The sequence below is a fragment of the Molothrus aeneus genome, chromosome 2, assembly GCF_037042795.1.
Source record: "Molothrus aeneus isolate 106 chromosome 2, BPBGC_Maene_1.0, whole genome shotgun sequence".
In the NCBI taxonomy this organism is placed as follows: Eukaryota; Metazoa; Chordata; class Aves; order Passeriformes; family Icteridae; genus Molothrus; species Molothrus aeneus.
Window position 1 is genome coordinate 30,232,341 of NC_089647.1, and position 17,496 is coordinate 30,249,836.

Below are 17,496 nucleotides of genomic sequence, written 5' to 3' on the forward strand. Positions count from 1 at the left end.
AGGTTATTTTTGTCCTTTCTTATTTCCCTAAAAGGACTGTTACAAGATGCAGAGATACTCATTAGCCTTAATCCTTGATTGGCTTAGAGGAAATCATTACTCTGTGTGTGTAGTCCAGATTAACCTCGTACAATGTTCCACTTCTATTTTCTCATCTGGGATGGCCCAAAAGCTGCATGTGAATCCTGGACATGCAGGAGAATAAAATAACTTACTGCCTGACTTAAAACAGGATCTAGTCAAAAACTGATTTTCAGTTTCCAGGAACAATTCTCCTTTGGTTGTTTAGAAATAGAGTCTTTTTGCACATTTAAAATAAATTGAAGGATGGAGCACCTCTGATATGAAGACAGTCTGAGAGAGTTGGGGTTGAGAAGGAGAAGGCTCCAGAAAGACCTTATATCACCTTGCAGTACCTAAAGGGAGCTTGTAATACAGGAGAGCAGCTTTTATATTGGCCAGCAGTGATGGGACCAGGGAAGTCCTTTTAAACTGAGAAGACAGGCTTAGATGAAATATTATGAAGAAATTCTTTTCTGTGAGAGTGGAGAGGCACTGGCACAGGTTGCCCAGAGAAGCTGCCCCATCCCTGGAAGTGTTCAAAGGAAGGTTGGATGGGGCTTTGAGCAGTCTGGTCTAGTGGAAGGTGTCCCTGCCCATGGCAGGGGATTGGAACAAGAAGATCCTTGAAGTCTCTTCAGACCCAAACCATTCTGTGATTCTGTCAATTGAAGAATTAAGTTGTGTAGCAGATCTCATGTAGATTCTGCAATAATTTAGGGCTTCATATTGTAGTGTTTTCCCTTTGTCTGGGGTTAACATGTCTCACTCTTAGCTTCTCATTCCTGTGTCTCACCTGGGGAGGACTGATAGTCCCACCACGTATCCTGGGTTGGGGCTGCAGAGACTCGAGTGCATTTGTCAACACAGTCAAACATTGATTCAATGGAGCAAATCTACCCAAGAATTTAGATTGAATTCTTTGTCTTGCTTGGTAAATTTGCTTTTGTCCAGCAGAAAGCACTGGACCTTTGAAGGAGCTCACATAGCTTCAGTTTACAGCAGTGACACAAAGCACTGAAGATAGCTTTGAGTGGAAGGAATACCAGAGATCTTGTGGAACAACTGAAATGCTTTTTATAGCATTTCCCCAACCTGCTGGAACCTGAGCCCAACAAAAACAGGCTGTACTTTGGTAGGGGTGTGTAGAAGCTTGGTCCTCCTTCCAAAGGCTCCAAGGCATTGGCTCCGTGCACAAACTGGCTGATGCAGTTAGTGGTGCCAAGGAAAATGGGTGTGGAAATTAAAACAAATTAGGCAAAAAGGTCAGCATAGCAGCTGAGAAATACCCTGCTACAACTCTGTCTAGGATGGTATCACTCCAGGCTGTCTGTCATGTCACTCTCTGGAGTTTACCCCTCTGTGTAGTCTTCTGTACCAGTCTGAATTCACCCTTTGTGGAGCTTTAATCAAAATTGAGCACCTTGCTCATTATCTAAAAACAAAGCGTCTTGTCTAGGCAAGGCTGCAGCATGCTTCTGTATAATTCTGGGCACTCTCCCTGTGTGTTCAGATGCCAGGCAGTTGCTCAGAAATATCAGAGAAATAGGTTTGGGTTGAATTTATTGCTTACTGCAAACATCTCTGCAGCGTGGATAAGGTGAGCAAGGACCCCTCCATAATGAAGTAAGATTACCGAGTTGTTAGCAGGTACAGGCCTTTATGAAATCACATCAGTTTGTGTCCCATCAAAAGGTCCTTTCTGAGTCACGCAGGAAACGCTTCGCTCTCTATTGCCCTAAATACTGCTCTTTATGTGATGCTTAATTACAAATAGCAGCAATATTCTTATTTTGCCTCCATCAGTTTTGCTATAAGATTTTGGAAATACATCTATGTGGTTCATGACCACATGAAGTATTACTTTCCTTACTTTCCGAGGAGCTTTCTCTTTGTCTTTTTTTTTTTTTCTCATTCTTGAATATGCACAACATGCTTTCAGTCCTGCCATCCTACCCCTTTTCCCCTGAAAACTTTCTCCAGCAAGGTCAAACAAAACCCCAAATCATCACCTGGGATAGATAAGCACAGAGCATTTGGCCCTTACTGCTTGGTTTCCACCCAGCTATAAATCCAGGAATTTTGAAGATGAGCCTGTGATGCTGTTTCTCTTCCATTCTCCCATCAGAACAATTCATACCAGGAGCTCCCTTAGGGAGAACTGAGCAGCGAGGGCAGCACACAGCTCCAGCGAGGAGGAGAAAGCACACAGAGCTTTCTGCCTGCCCTGTATCTTCCACCCAGTAATCCAAAAGAAAAGCCAATATTGTTCCCCAGCAGGGGCTTGCAGGGAGCCAAACTTATCAGCTTTAGTCACTAGCAAATTACTAGTGACAAGTCCATTTCCATGCACAAAGAAAGGGAAGATAGAAAAGGAGGGCTGCCTGAATTCCTGCCTTGGCAGCCTGACAAGTAAGTTTGGCTCCACAGCACAGCAGCAGCTCATTCATGCACGTTCCCTCTGTTACTTAATGTAGAGATGATTTTGGAGCTGGACTGGAGACAGGGAGGGTGTGGTGGTCCTGCCCACAGCCTGGCTTGGAAAAGGGCTCTCCTGGTGGCAAATGGCAACAGGCTGCTGCTTGCTGCATGGCTCTTGTTGCCAGCTCCTTCTTCTCACTCTTGTAGGCAACACTCCCATAGCCAACTCTTAAATCCAAGGTGCTGCAAATTTGCTGTGTCTGGGCCAGCCCAACAGAAATCAAACCCATTTATCTGCTGGGGAATAAAACATGCTGCAAAATCTAAGTATTTTGTGGAGGACTCAGTTTTGCATCAGGGGTTTGACTGGATGATCCTTATGCAGGATATTCTGTGATCCTGCTAATCTCATCCATTAAGCTAGACTTTTCAGATTACTGTATCTGTGTTACTGTAGGCACCTGACTGTGTCCAGACCGCATGAAGAGCACTGCTGCTGTTGCAGGTTTCTCCCATTCTTAGTGTCTCCCTAACCTGCTCCTGCAATTAGAGGGAGAAGAGTGGAAATAAGAGCTAAGAGAAACAGTGGAGACCTAATCCAAGCAGATAAAGGAAACCAAAGTTCAGCCAGATATTAAGGTCCTGAGGGATCAACCACAGTGGATGCCTCACACTATAAAGTTCTTTTTAGTTCAACAGAAAAACAAGGAAGTTGTTCCAACTATTTTGAAACTTTGCAGGAGCCAAGGCTTGGTCAGAGACTTCAGCTCTGCTCTCCTGGCTTGTCAGAGCTGCTGGGGAGGTGACTCTTGGGGGGCAATGCCAAAGTCTCACAGTTTCCTTGCTCCTACCCACTCTGCAATTCCTGTGATACCTCTGGCATTTCTTTGAATATAAAGTCTGCAGTACAGCTTCAGCTTTAGACCCCACAAAGCCTACATGAACAAGATGATCCTTAATATCTTCATATTTCTGGTTTTGGAGGATATTTGTGGCTTCCTGCTCTCGTGTCAGGAATGGCCTTTGGATAAAATTGTCCTTTCTCCTTTTTCCCATTTCTCGGTGTTTGTGTACAGAGTTACAGTTTACTTTTGTACCCTTGGAATTGACCAAAATCCTACAAAACCTTTTTCCCTCAGCCTTTTAAAACAAACTTTGCAGTCCACCACTGATGGCAGCAGCCCTTTCTTCAGTTAATTTCTCCAGCTTAATTTCTTCTTGTTAAGACCAGAATTGCACATTGCAATGCAGGTGAAGGAGATTTGTGCAGTTTGTAAATGAGCAGAAATAGATGTGACTGCCAGATGCTCCAGGAGATGTTTTCCTGTGCTGGGGGTAAGAATAGCAGAGACCAGATTTTGAAATCTTTCACAGACATCTTCCACTTGGGCTATGTGAGCACTGGCTTTACCTGGAGCTGACATACACTGTTTTGAGCACACATTCAGCTTTGCCAAGTGATTTATTGTGCTGTGTATTTTGCTAGCAAGGAGGAAGGGGTGGGGGAGAAAAACAATGATTTTGTAGGTCTGCTTGGGGCTCATCTGTAATCATGTTATTATAAAAAGCAAAGTGTAACTCTGCTGTTTGGATTCTCTTTCTCATAAACACTGAATAATTTAAGTCTTCTCCCATTTATGCCTTGTATCTGTCTGATCTATGAGTCTGAGGCTTCCCTGGATAGCTGTAATGCAGCAGTGAAAAGTCCAGCACAAGCCAACCAAAGGGCACATTTGCATATAGATTGAAACATGAATCGTTGGGAGCCATTCATTAGTTGCAGTGCTCAAGACATTTGGCATTTTAACAGCTCTTTGCATCAAATCCTTTCCATCACGTTTATGGGACAATTAAAGTGCTGGGGTTGCTGTGTGCTGAAAATGAAGCTGCAGGCTGGGGAGATGTTCTTGTGGCGCTATGGCTGTGGAATATAAATTGTGTGATGTCAAATAAAGGTAGAGCAAGCAATCTCAGCCCTGGAATGGAGATACCTTCTGAGAGAGCCTGTCTGAAAGGCACTCATTCCTGCTTCTTGATACCTCAGGCAAACCCCCAGGATCCAGCTTCCCTGAAATGTATGCACTGAAACCTTCATCTATTTGAATTATACAGAGAAGGCTTGGAGTGAGAGTTATTGTACGTGCAGCTGAGTTTAGTATTGCTTTTTTAAGAGGTAGTAACAAAATACCCAGCCAATGGGACATTCATTTGAGGGTATAGGAAACTTCAAAGTACTCAATAATAAATTTTACCTTGACCCAGTCTTGGGGCCGCATGTTTCCCCAGAGAGAGCTCTTGCAGAATAGCTTATATATCATCTTGTCTTACTTGATGGTAACTTCCTCATGATTGTCAAAGCCCTCAAAGATGCATTTAACTTGCTGAGACCTGTCATCTGGAGCAAGAAGAGAGGAATTCAGCTCCTTAAACTGTGCCTTTCTCTTAAACCCTCCAACTCATCATAGCCTCAAGTTGTACCAGGGGACTGGAGATTGGATATTAGGAAAAAATTCCCTCACCATAAGCACTGGAATAGGCTGCCCAGGACAGTGGTGGGGTCATCATCCCCCCACTGGGATGATGGGAACATGGTTTAGAGTGTAAGGTTAACAATTGGAGTTGATGATCTTAAGGGTCCTGTCCAACCTAAATGATTCTATAACCTGACCCTGAAGAATTCTCACTGTATTTACATGTTTTCTGTAAAAAAAAAATCCTGTTTTGAATCTTGGACCTCACCTGGCCATACTGCACCAGCTGGCAGTACCTTTTTTCAGGAGTGAGGTTTGGGGAGGGAGATCAGAAATCCCTTTTTTCAGGAGTGAGGTTTGGGGAGGGAGATCAGAAATCCTTCCCTCTCATCCAGTCTACATCTTATCCGGCTGCTAAGGATCAACACAAGTTTTGATTTCCCTTGGTCATCCAGCTGTGGAGCCTCTGATTACTGTTCTTAATGGGAGGAAGCATCTTCATCCCAGCTGTGAAAGCAGCAGAGCAAAGGACCTCATGTCCCGTCCCATCCCATCCCATCCCATCCCATCCCATCCCATCCCATCCCATCCCATCCCATCCCATCCCCCTGCCCTCATACCCACCTGCCTCTGCCCTCCACTCTGTCCCAGATGAGTGAGACAGCTGTTATCTGGTCAATCTTGTCCATAATGTCACAAAAATCATATCATTCACATGTACTTTTAAATATCTTTTATGTAAGTTATGATTTTTTTTTACAGTTCTTTTTACTCAGGTCGGTTCTTAGGTGGGATATATAGGGACTGACAATTGGAGGGATTTGAGTAAAAGGTAGACATTTAAGGAGACATGTCTGCTGGAAGGAGTGTTTGTGATGTGACATCCTCAGTGGGACCATGCTTGCTGTCTTCTCCTGTACAAAAGGCTGTGTAGCAGGCTGGTGTCTCTCCCTGTTCGAGGCAACCTTCCTCTTCATCAAATTCCTCTTGCAAGATTGGAAAACATTTGACAGCAAGGAATTAAAAAGGGAACCCTCAACATTTCGTGGATTTGGGGTTACAGACACTTCTGTGGAATTACTCTGATGTACACCACTGAAAGATTTGGCTCTTATGGTGTAAAATTCATTCCCTTTTCAAGACACACCATCATTTGCTAGCACAGAGTAGACTTGACAGCTATTTTCCTAAAGAAACCCACTTAGCTCTGGCTTTTGCAATCAGGTTCAAGAGGCTGAGCACATCTCCTGCGGCCCAGGGGAGAAAAAGCAATAACAGGCCTTTTCAAATAGCACAAATCGAAATATGGCGTTTCTTTCTTGGGAGAAAGTTGAGATGGGGGTATAGAGAATATCTGTCAGGATGTCATTTCCTGGTGTATAAATAAAATAGTTCCATTGAAATTAAAAGCTGAATTTGGAGACGGAATTCCAATAAGAACATCAAAATTATACTCTCCATGTCAGACTTTAGCGAAATGCAAGTGTTTTCCCTAAAGGCTTTGTTTTTCCTGTTGCATTACAGGTTTTGGTGAAATTGTAATCTCTAAGGAAAATTTATAGTGAGAATTTTTGAAGAGTAAATCTATTTTGAGTTGGTTCATAAATATAGCCAAAATAGTAAGATAATTTAGATGTTTGCTTGAATTCATATAAGGAGACTTCTGAGAAAGAATTCAAAATCTATTGAAGAACAAAGAAAATTCAGTAGTGGGAGGGAAATAACCTGAGACAGGCCAGTGAGCCAGCTGCCACTTTAGATACTTCTGCTGGAGCTTTCGACAATGGAGGAATGAGATGAGTTAGTGTGGACTGAGATTTAGGAATTTGTATTCTGATATTTTAGCATTTCTATTTTGCTACTCCTGGATATATTTACAGATATTGCTCTAGTGTTCAGCAGTACTGCTTGTGCAGGGGCTGTGCATCCGTGTTGCAGTGTAAGGAAATTGTCCTTTCCCGTTGGCCATACCCACATGGATAAGTTTTACAAACATGGGAAGGTGATATGATGGTGGATCAGTCCTTTTCTTCTCTGCTTCACAAATCAGTCCTGTCTGGGAGGTGGCACAAGGGAGGTGACTTTGGCAAAGGAAACCAACTGCTTTCTTGCACTGGGCAAAGGTCAGTCTTAAAAGTTTACAAGGATTTCATCCTCCTTAAGGCAATTTTTGTGAAAGGCGAAAACTTCACCAGCTGTAAATTATAAGAACTTCTGTTCCTGAACAGAAACAATTATAAAATTCTTAAAAGAGTTAAAGTGGGCTGAAGTTGGGAATATATATCAAATGTTCAGATTTGTTCAGACCCAGGTCTGTCCCACTTGGCATTCTGTATCCAAAATGACTGTAGCTGAACACCAAGAGACTAGTAAGCATACACTGTTATTTCCCCAAAATATTTTCCTAGCCTTCAGCTAATTTCCTGGCCTTCACCTCTGTCTTTTCAGCTTGGTTATTTCCCAAGCCTGATGTGACTTATTTAGTTAGCAGTCCCTAGTGCATCTCCCTTCCAAGCACTTGTACAATGTCCTTACTTCTCATCCACCTCCATGGCCATTTTCTGAGCCTTCCCACCCCTGAGTTTGATATCCCCTTTATTTTGGACCGGAAGAGTATTTTAAAGAAGTATCTCATCCAACCTGTCCCACTCTGCCCTAGGAAACCTCATGGGCCACTGGAGAAAGCAAGATGGTTCCAGAGGTGGTCCTTTGGTGTGCCTTAACCTGGCACACCCATTTGCATGTCCTGCCTGAAGCAATGCCACTTGCATCCTGGTAGTATTGCTCCCTCCCAGCTCTTCTACCAAAAAGTAGATGTCCTCCATCCTTTCCTCAGAGCCACTTTAGTAGAGCCCAGGAGAAGAAGAGGTTGGCTTATCCTGCGTGCTGAGGAAAGAACCAAATGATGCTTGGTTTTAAGGTTAGGAAAAACACCTGTGTGGGACAGTGATTTGCCCACCGTGACTCAGGGGCCTTTTGTGCAGCCCGTGCAAATGCAATGTGAGCAATTTATGTGCATCCCCTACCAGCCAGCCAGGCGTTTTATTGTCAGCACCATTGCTGGCAAATGACTCTTAAGGTCACACACTGCATTTTCATGATCTACAAATCACTTTGTGAGGGCATTTTACTGCCTCTTTACCCCATAAAATTGCTAGATTAGGTGTGAGACCAACAGGAAGTCTTTCCAATAGCATAGATGCTGGAAATGAAACAACGTTTGCCTCCAGCAAAATGCAGTGGGGGCATTAACTGTATTTCCATGCCGATATTGTCAGCTAATTCCTGAAACATAGGCTTAATTAATATATCTATATGATAATACTCTTGGCAGCCTCAAAATTAAAGCTGTATTGCAATTACTGAGTTTCTCAAAGCAAGTATAAAATTGATGAGTATTACTCACATGAATTAATTTCTCTTCACATGATTTGGGTATGCACATGAGTACCCATTAGTTGCCAGTTTCTGAACAAGCCTCTATGCCATACTAGGCTCCCTGAAAAGCCCCTAGCCAAACCAAACTTTGGTTCCAGGAGTAACATTTAACAAAACTTATTTGTAATGAAACCTTTCTCAAAATGGGTTTTGGAGGCCATATCCCCCTTGTGCAGCACATGCAGAATGGACTGTCCATGTAATAACATATCTATGAGGAATAGAAGAAGTACCAAAACTACAGGAATTATTTGCTGAGCCAAAATGCTGAGCTTACTTCTTTTGTGGTTTCAATTTTACAGCTACTAGAATTCAGGATGCCTGTATGAAAGTCTTATCCAACTGGCAATCTTACCAGCCACCATTCCTTAAAAACTTCATGTAAGACATAGGTCCAACTTCATTTTCCAAACTATAACTATTGCTTTGTTTGCAGTGGCTGGGATTATTTGGCCAGACTTGGATTTTGAAACAGGTTTCTGGGTTCATGTGTGTAAAAAGGACTGATGTCTGGTTGATGGTCGCTTTCTGAAGGCAAGGTCTCTTCAGTGTGTGCCCAACAAGCTCTAAACCATTAGCTGTAGAGCTGTTCCAAGATCACAGTTTGAAGGCATCCACAGTGCACATCTGTGTGTGTCCTGATCCAACAAGTCGACTGTCTCAGCTGGGTCTGGCAACTGCAGGTGTGATGTGACCAGTGATGGTTGTCTCAATCTCTATCATCTTGTGCTAGCCTAAAAACTCAACTCCACCTCTGTTTGCAGCCTCTAGGGTTTGTCTAGCTGAACTTGCCAACTGGTCCCTTCAGACTCTTAATGAGCCAGGTTGTCCTCTGTGGTCTCTCCATTATTCGAGAGCCTTCTGGAATTTCATATACTATTAGCATCAAAGTTTAATTAAAACCCATGGAGAAATCATCAGAAACAAGTCTCCTGGTGCATTTGGTAATTCCAGAGAGTTACAGCAGATGGGGCTGGTATTGTTCTGTGCAGTTCTGCGGCTGGTCCACCTCCTCCTTCAGAGGGGCCCCCCACCAGCACTTTGGTTCGTTTTTCCAATACCATAGGCAGAGGGATTGAAGAATCCAGGCAAGTGGTTGCAATTAGCAAATTGCTCTGAGTTTCCTTTTCAAGGTGATCTTGTATGAGGCAACTCTGGAGTCTTCAGAACCATACAGCAAGCAATGAAATACAGATTTTTCTGGGTTCTGGTAGGTACTCACAGAATTCTTTTGTTTTCTATTTTATTATGAAAAAAGAACCATGTGCTTCATGTTCTCAAGACTTTTTCATAGAATCATAGTATCATAGAATGGTTTGGCTTGGAAGGAACCCCAAAGATCATCTCATTACAATCCCCTTCAATGGACAGGGACACCTTCCACAGGATCAGGTTGCTCAAAGCCCCACCCAACCTGGCCTTCAACACTCCTGGGTTTGGGTCTGCCACACCTTCACTGGGCAACCTCTTCCAGTGCCTCACCACCCTCACTGTCAAGAATTTTTTCCTGATTTAAACCGAGGTTTTTTACATCTTGGAGTGTCTTTTCTCCTTTTGAAAGGATGCTACTTGTATTGCAGCATCTCTGCTCCTTTGTAGCTGGCACCTAAGGAACAAAGAGCAATGTTGAGATGTTTTGAATTGCATCACAAGCATGTCAAGCAGGGTTTGTTTGTTTTCAGTTATGCTTTCTCCTGACCTCCATTCTTCTCAGGGATGCTTTTCAAACACATCCTTGGAGTAGTCAGCTTCTCCTTTCTGCAGTCACATCAAAAACTCCCTCAGGATGCTACTCTCTGAGCTGCAAACTAACCTCCCTCCAGAAGCCCTCAGTCTCCTCAGTAATCATCACAGCCCTCAGTGGGTAAGCATGGATGGTGTGCAGAAAGGGCAGATCTGCTCAGATCTGGTGTGGCAATGAAAGAATATTTCCTAATATTAGATATTATATTTAAGTAGTAGGGTTTGTCTAGACAGATCAGTGTGACTTTGGCTAATTCAGACCCTTAGCACAGACACATTTCTGCTAGGAAAATTGCATTTACATAAGTATGGACTACTACTATATAGGAAAGGAAAATAATATATTTGCAGTATGATTAAGCACTTATTTGTACTAAGTCTGCATCTTTGTTCAAGCAGGAATTGCTGTGCAGTTTACAAAAGTCCCACATCTATGTAGTACACAAGAACTAATTGTAGACTAGGTCTCAGTGAGGTGGTGAAAATGCAGGGAGGAGCAAAGGAGAGCCTGAAGTAAAGAAATTAAGCAGAAAGCATCTTCCCCCAGCATGCAAGATAAAGCTAAAACTCTGAAACACAATTTGACAGGTTGTGTGTGAAAAGTAAAAGATATTTTTATCACAGATGGTGGAAAAATATTCTTTTTCCAAAGGAATAAAATCAGCCAAAACAATTAAATTCATGTGGTTGTTTTTAGGCTTCTTTGAACAGTCTGCAAGAGCCAGGATTAGAAATATCCTTTCCAATTTACATTTCTGTGTATCATCTTCTTTTTTATTATTTTCCCCCTTAATCAGTACTGTACAATGTAATTCAAACTATCCTTTCTGTGAATCATTGTGATCTTGAAAAGGCTGTATGCCTCAGAGGCAGAAAAATGTTTTGTAGACATACCTATTTACCTCCATCTGTTACACAGTTCTGCAGCTCTCATGCTCATCAGCTGGGATTCTGCTTTCATGAATCAAATCAAACAGTTCTCTGCCTTCATCCAGGGAATAAAGCTCATCCCTGAGTGTGGCAGAGCATCCATCAGCTCTGCTCAGTGCTGCCACAGCAGATACCTCACAGGCAGCAGCTCCACTCCCCTGCCATGCTGCCAGCTCTGTGTTCTTGCTGCTCTCTCTGCTCCTGCACAGGGGCTTTGCTTTTTGCCTGGGGAGTTAGGGACTAAACCAGCAAAACACTTTGCAGAAACACTTGAAAATATTGCTACTGGGTTAATGCCTGGAGCTAGTCCACTGGGGATCAAATCAAAGGAAAAATCACAGATTCTTTAAGGCTGATCTAGTCCAGAGCCCCTGCAACAAGCACACACATCTTCAACTGGATCAAGTGGCACAAAGTGCTGTCCAACCTGATTTTGAAAACTTCCAGGGGTGGACCATCCACCACCTTTCTGGGCAATCTGTACCAGTGTTTCACCACCCTCAATGTAAATTAACTTCTTCCTAACATCTAATATAAATCTCTCTTCTTTAGTTTAAAACCATTACCCCCTTTTCCTGCTAAAAAGTTTGTCCCCAGCTTTCTTGTAGCCTAAATCAACCCTACTTCAACTTGAAGCCATTCCCCCTTGTCATATGACTACATGCCCTTGTCAAAAGTCCCTTTCCAGCTTCCTCTTGGATCTTCTTTAGGTAATGTAGAGGCTCTAAGGTCTTCCTGGAACCTTCTTTTCTGCCGACTGAACATCCCAACTCTCTCAGTTTGTCTCCATAGCAGAGGTTTTCCAGCCTTCTCAGCATTGTCAGGCCTCCTCTGTTCTCACTCCAACAGGTCCCTGTCCTTCTTATGTTGGGGGCCCCAGATTAGGTGGGGTTTTACCAGAATGGAGGTGAGGTGAAAGAACCCCCTTCCTTGGCCTGCTGGCCACGCTGCTGGGGATGCAGCCCAGGATGCAGTTGGAATTCTGGGTTGCCAGTGCACATTGTTGGGGCATGTCCAGTTTCTCATCCATCCTGTCCTCTCAGTGTTGCTCTCAATCCCTTTATCCCCTGGCCTGGGTGCAGGACCTTGCTCTCAGCCTTATTGAACCTCAGAAGGTTCCCATGGGTGCACTCCTCGAGCTGGTCCCTCTGGTGGCATCTCATCCTTAAGGTGTATTTACTGCACTACAGGGCTTGGTACCATCACAGGGATGGGAACAGATAGCTGAGTGGTATCATCCAACCTTAGGGACCTGTTGGAACCCCTCCCAAACTATGCTTAGAGAAGGAGATGGCATTCCCTTAGTACCATCTTCCTAAAACTTGACATATAGAACAACATTAATTTATAGAAAAATATCCAAAGTATTTCATTCTGGATGGGTAAGGGCAAGGAGTTTCGATCATGCCAGCTATTGCAAACTAAAGAAAGATTCAGCTGCACCCTTGGTTCTCTGGGGGTATGGGCTGACTGTTCCTTGCAGGTTTAGGGTGGATCTGAAAGTTCCCAGAGTGGTACGCAGCAACCTCTTACTCCTCCTAGGACCTGAAGGAATATGTCATGGTCAAACAGTACTGAACTATGTGCTACCATCCTAAAGTGCTCCCCTTCTGATTCCTCCTGTTCTTATTTTCCTTCAATCTGGTTTTCCAGATTTGGACTTCTTATGATTGCTCTGTTGTCTTCATTTGGATTTTGTCCATTTGCATTTAGGACAGGACCCGGCCATGAGGCTAAAAGGCTCAGTCTTCATTTCCTGTTCCACTTCTGCATCTTAGCAGATTTTTCAATCACATCCCAAGCAGCATCCATCAGCTTTTTGTATGAGACCTGATAGGCAGGGCTCTGGCACGGCTTTTGGGTGGGTGACACCCGAGGACAGCCTAATCTGCTTGTAGCATCAACGGATTGCCGGATTCTCCACTTCACCCGTGGCTGTAATGCCGTAAGAGTCGAGGATTAAATCTTCTATCTCCATGTTTGTCTGCATACTTAAACTCCTCTCCTGAGCCAAGAGGTCCCAAACAGTCAACAACAAGCTCCTTGCCAAAAGCCAGGGAAGAGGTCAAGCATCACTGGGAGCTGAGCCTCATTACACCACACTAGATTGCACCCTGGTAAATCCGACTAAATCTATAATTTTTGCTCCCAGAGCCTTTGACTATCCCTCAACACTAAATGGGGAAATGTTGGTATGAGTGCCACATTTGTGGGTGTTTTTTTTCACTCCTGTCAGTATAGGAGTTACAGGGTGAGTAAGCAGTGCATCAATTATTGAATTATTTAACAACTCCTCTTGTGTCTCTCCCCTTGCTTCAGGAAGCCTTTGTGTGTAGCTCATTACCTTGGCTGACAGCTGGTGCCTGATGTGCTACAAGAAATTGTGAATGGAATCTTCTTTGAAACAGGAATATTATTAGCATTACCAGCTACCAGCATGTGTGCTTCTCCTCTGCATTATCATTTGTTATCAAGCAGAAATGCAAGCTTTTTCTCTCTTTTCTACCTCTTCCTGATGATAGTGGCAAATGCACAACTAAAGATGAGTGCAAAGAATAGCAATGAGCATTCCTGGGTCTCCCCTTGGGTCGCACAGCTGTGAATCCAGGAGGAGCTCCATTAAACTGAGCAGGGCACACCTGTGTAATTGAGAGCTGAACTGAATCAGACAGGTGATATCTAGAGGTGATGATAGGTGTGGTTTTAGTAGAGCACAGCCATTCTACTGCCTGAAGGCTTCAGGTGACTGTCTGCTGCATGTCCTAACTGGCATAATCAGCTGCAGTGCACCAGTACATTTGGATTTCAATCTGCTCTCTAAATCACACTGAAATTTGGAACTGGGGGAACACTCTATGTTTGCCCTGGTCTCATGTGCACTAAGGATATTTTTCTTCAAAGATGAGCAGGAAGGGAGTAAAGGACTCAGCTCTAGAAACCTGGATATGTGACTGTGTCTGTTTCCATAAGAAAAAAAACCAACTGCATAAATGCACAAACAGGTTGATTTATGTCAGTAGTCAGAGGTACAGCCCACAGATAATATTTGGCCCACACAGTGCATCAACAGTCATTCTGCAGGGTATCATCTTTCTTATTTTAGAAAAGCAAGTTTTAGAGCTGCAGGGAGTAACTGTTGGCCTGAGTCCATAAGCAGCCTCTGCTAACCACTGATTTTTCCATATCCACCTTAGCTAGCCTTGGACACATGTACTGTGGTTTTGTAGCTCCAAACTGTCCTCTTCACATGCTCCTTTAGGTCAGCATCATCTGACCAAGTTGAATTACCTGCTTTGGTGACCTGGTGACCATAGAAGTGCCTCTTTTTTTCCCCATTGAATAAGCTTTTTCCCCATAGTATAAGCTAGGCTAGGCTAGGATATTTTGTTTGAAAGGGATGATCATCTAGCAAAGGTCTGGATGTCTTGCTGAGAGGTGAACACTGGGTTAGTTGAGTTGTACCTGACCTTTTGTCACTGAATAACTTAGCTTTTCAGTGCTAGCTGCAAAATAATTGATTCAAGAACACTTCTTCCACCCTGTTAGTGTCTGATGCATTTTCTTTGGGACTGAAAAACAGTCTGGGACAAAGAAACCCAAGCTTTCATTAAATTAGGCGTTTCACCTGCTGTGAGGGTGCTTCCTGTAGGTGAAATTTCCCTTCTTTCTCCAGCAGTAAGGTCCATGCTACTGCAATAGCACTTAATGGGAGCTCAGGCTTCAGCAGCAGCATGAACTTATTGCCTGTGTCACATCAATTCTTTAGGATAAACATTTACCCCTTACTTTGAATATGCACAAAGCGTGTCACAGCAGGACCTTGATCTCAGCTGTGCCTGCTGCTGCAGAGGTGTAGTAAATCATCAGAGCAGGGTCCAGCATGACTCTTCTGGCTCATACTTCTGTCTCTGCAGGGAAGGGTCTAATGTTACCCTGGGGAGCTGTAATCTAAACCGGATGGCATTGCTGACAGGCTGCCAGCCAGCTAAAGGTTTATTTTCCTCCACTGTGGCCCTCCCCTTATTGTACTGAGTGCATTTATTTGTTTCCCACATAAGGCATAGCACATCCCCTCAGAGAAAGCAGGCTGATAGGAGGCTTAGTGCTGTTGCTCTGCCTCTTGATGCATGGAGAAGAGAGGCTGGTTTCCAAGCTGGATCATCCCTTCCAAGGACTAGGGTTTCCCATTTCCAGGAGGCAGCACGCTCGGGTCATTCAGGCAGACCTCACTGCAAATGCCAGGTGTCTCTGCCTGACACGTGTGACTCTGCCTAAGTGTCCCCAGAAAATCTGCTGCTAGCAGAGGAACAGTTCAAAAAATATAGTGGTGATGTGTGAAATTACAGATCTTCAGCAACCCCAGTGCCAGGAGAAAAGTAAGCACACTCATATAATAGGACTGCAGAGTCAGGATTCAGCCCTCTAGGGTCCCATCTGTCCTTTGGATCCTATTCCAAGGATAACCTAGGGCAAATCATTGCAGTCCTCTGCACCTTAGCTTGCTCTTTGTCAGCACACTGGGATACACAGTCTCAGAAATATGGTACAGAGTATGAGCAATGATGGTATTGTCTGCTCCAGTGCAAGGTGAGATAAATACTCCAGCTGCTGTCTTGGATCTGCTGTTCCCACACTGCTCCAGTTTCTGTGGCACAGCAGTGAGAAGAGGTATTCTGGTGAATAAAGAGCCTCTGTAGGACCCCTCCTCAAATCCGATGATCCTGTCCTATGGGTCCCTTTATACATATTTAATCAGTCTTTCCTTCCACATGGATTCTCTCATTGTTTTTCAGCTTTAAATTGACATCTATCTTCCACTTTCTAGGGGAGCAGAGCTGCAGTCATTTACAGCACTGTGTTTTCAGGTCGTGCTGGAGGTAGACATCTCCCCTGGGATTGCTGCATTCACTCTGTCCCCTTCTCCCTGCATTACTATCATGCCTCATGTACATTTTTACTTGCTTCTTTGGTGGACATCCATCTAATTAATCTTCACCTGGCTTCTTATCTGTGAGATATGATATCTTCCTTAATTTCCCAGCACAGCTACAAGAATTACAAACCTTATTGTTCCAGGGCTTTGTAATACAGCTTAAACCTTCAAGGTTGCCTACCCTTTGGGCAAGGGTTGCCTCGCTGTTGTCACTGCTGCTCATGGCTGAGCAGAACTAGCTCATTCTGCGTTTAATGTACCCATCATCTGCTGTTGTCATCGGAGACTGTGTCCCATGAAGGGTACCTGTGAAGCCTTCCTTTGCATATAAAATCACAGAATCATTAAGGTTGGAAAAGACCTCTAAGGTCATTGAATCCAACCATTAACCTTACGCTGCCAGAGCTACCAATAAACCATGCCCCCATGCCCTGCTCTTCTTGGACAAATGGATTCAAAACCCCATGGAATCAAGGCATTAGTAGAGCTTTGCATTAAAACAGTGGTAAATGAGAATGTCTTAGCAGCTGCACTGTTTTATCTAGTTGCTCTGGTCTCTATAAATAGCACTGCTTTAGACTCAAAATTGTAATGAATGAAACTGGGGCCAAGCTATAGTGGTCTGAAATTCTCCAAATGACCAGAAAAGCCTGTCTTAGATGAAAATGAGAAATTTCAAGTGTATCTAATACAGGACAAGAAAAAAGCAAATCTAAGGTGACTGTAAAATGCGTTGTGCTCTTCTGGTTTGGCCAGTGGTCCTGATTAGTCCTTACTCCAACAGTCCTCATTATAGAGAAGGAGTGATCGCAGAAATGGGTATGTGCAGCTGGCAGGTGTAGAGTCTGTGCAACCTCATTACCTCTGTGCTCCTTGTATTGAGCCCATTTTCATCCACAGCACAGGCTCTCCTCTCACCTATAGGCACGGAGGCTGTGCTGCGCTGAACACCTTCCACTCAATTATTTAAAATTCAGTTGCTATGGATCTACTCAAGGCGATCAGTTTAAAGAAAATGCAGATGGCCTCTGGTTTTGAGTTCCCACTGCGCTTTGGTTAATTTGGTATGTAAAGGTATTAGGTTAATTAAATGCCATGTGTTGCATGGGGACTGACTGCATTTGTGGATTAATAAGTATCCCAGAGTGTTCCTGTGCTGAAAGTCCTCAAGCTGGCAGACGGTTATTTCACTAAGAAAGGAAGGTAACGGAGAGGAGTCCTGGGGAAATGAAGAAGTTTCCTGTTAATCCTGCAGTTGTTTTTCCTGAACGGGTAGTTGCAGTGTCCTTCAGATTCTTGACCGAGAATCAGCCCTTGCTGGAGAGACTGGAAGAATTTAAGTGAAGAGAAGCAGAGTTGTACAGTTTGCTTTGAGATTCCCACAGGGCTGGTCACATACAGTGAGCATGTCAGCTGGCCAGGGGAGGACCATGGCTGGTGCGTGGAAATTTTCCTGCTAGGAGAAGACCTTTACCAAGAGCCATATTGTGAATCAGGTCA

General features: G+C 43.8%; 1 protein-coding gene across 1 annotated transcript in view; it reads left to right on the forward strand.

The window, feature by feature from the left end:
- The window catches only part of MYO7A (myosin VIIA), a 79,542-nt gene that overhangs the window by 145 nt on the left and 61,901 nt on the right, over window positions 1-17,496 (forward strand). The gene's annotated exons all lie outside the window — the stretch shown is intronic.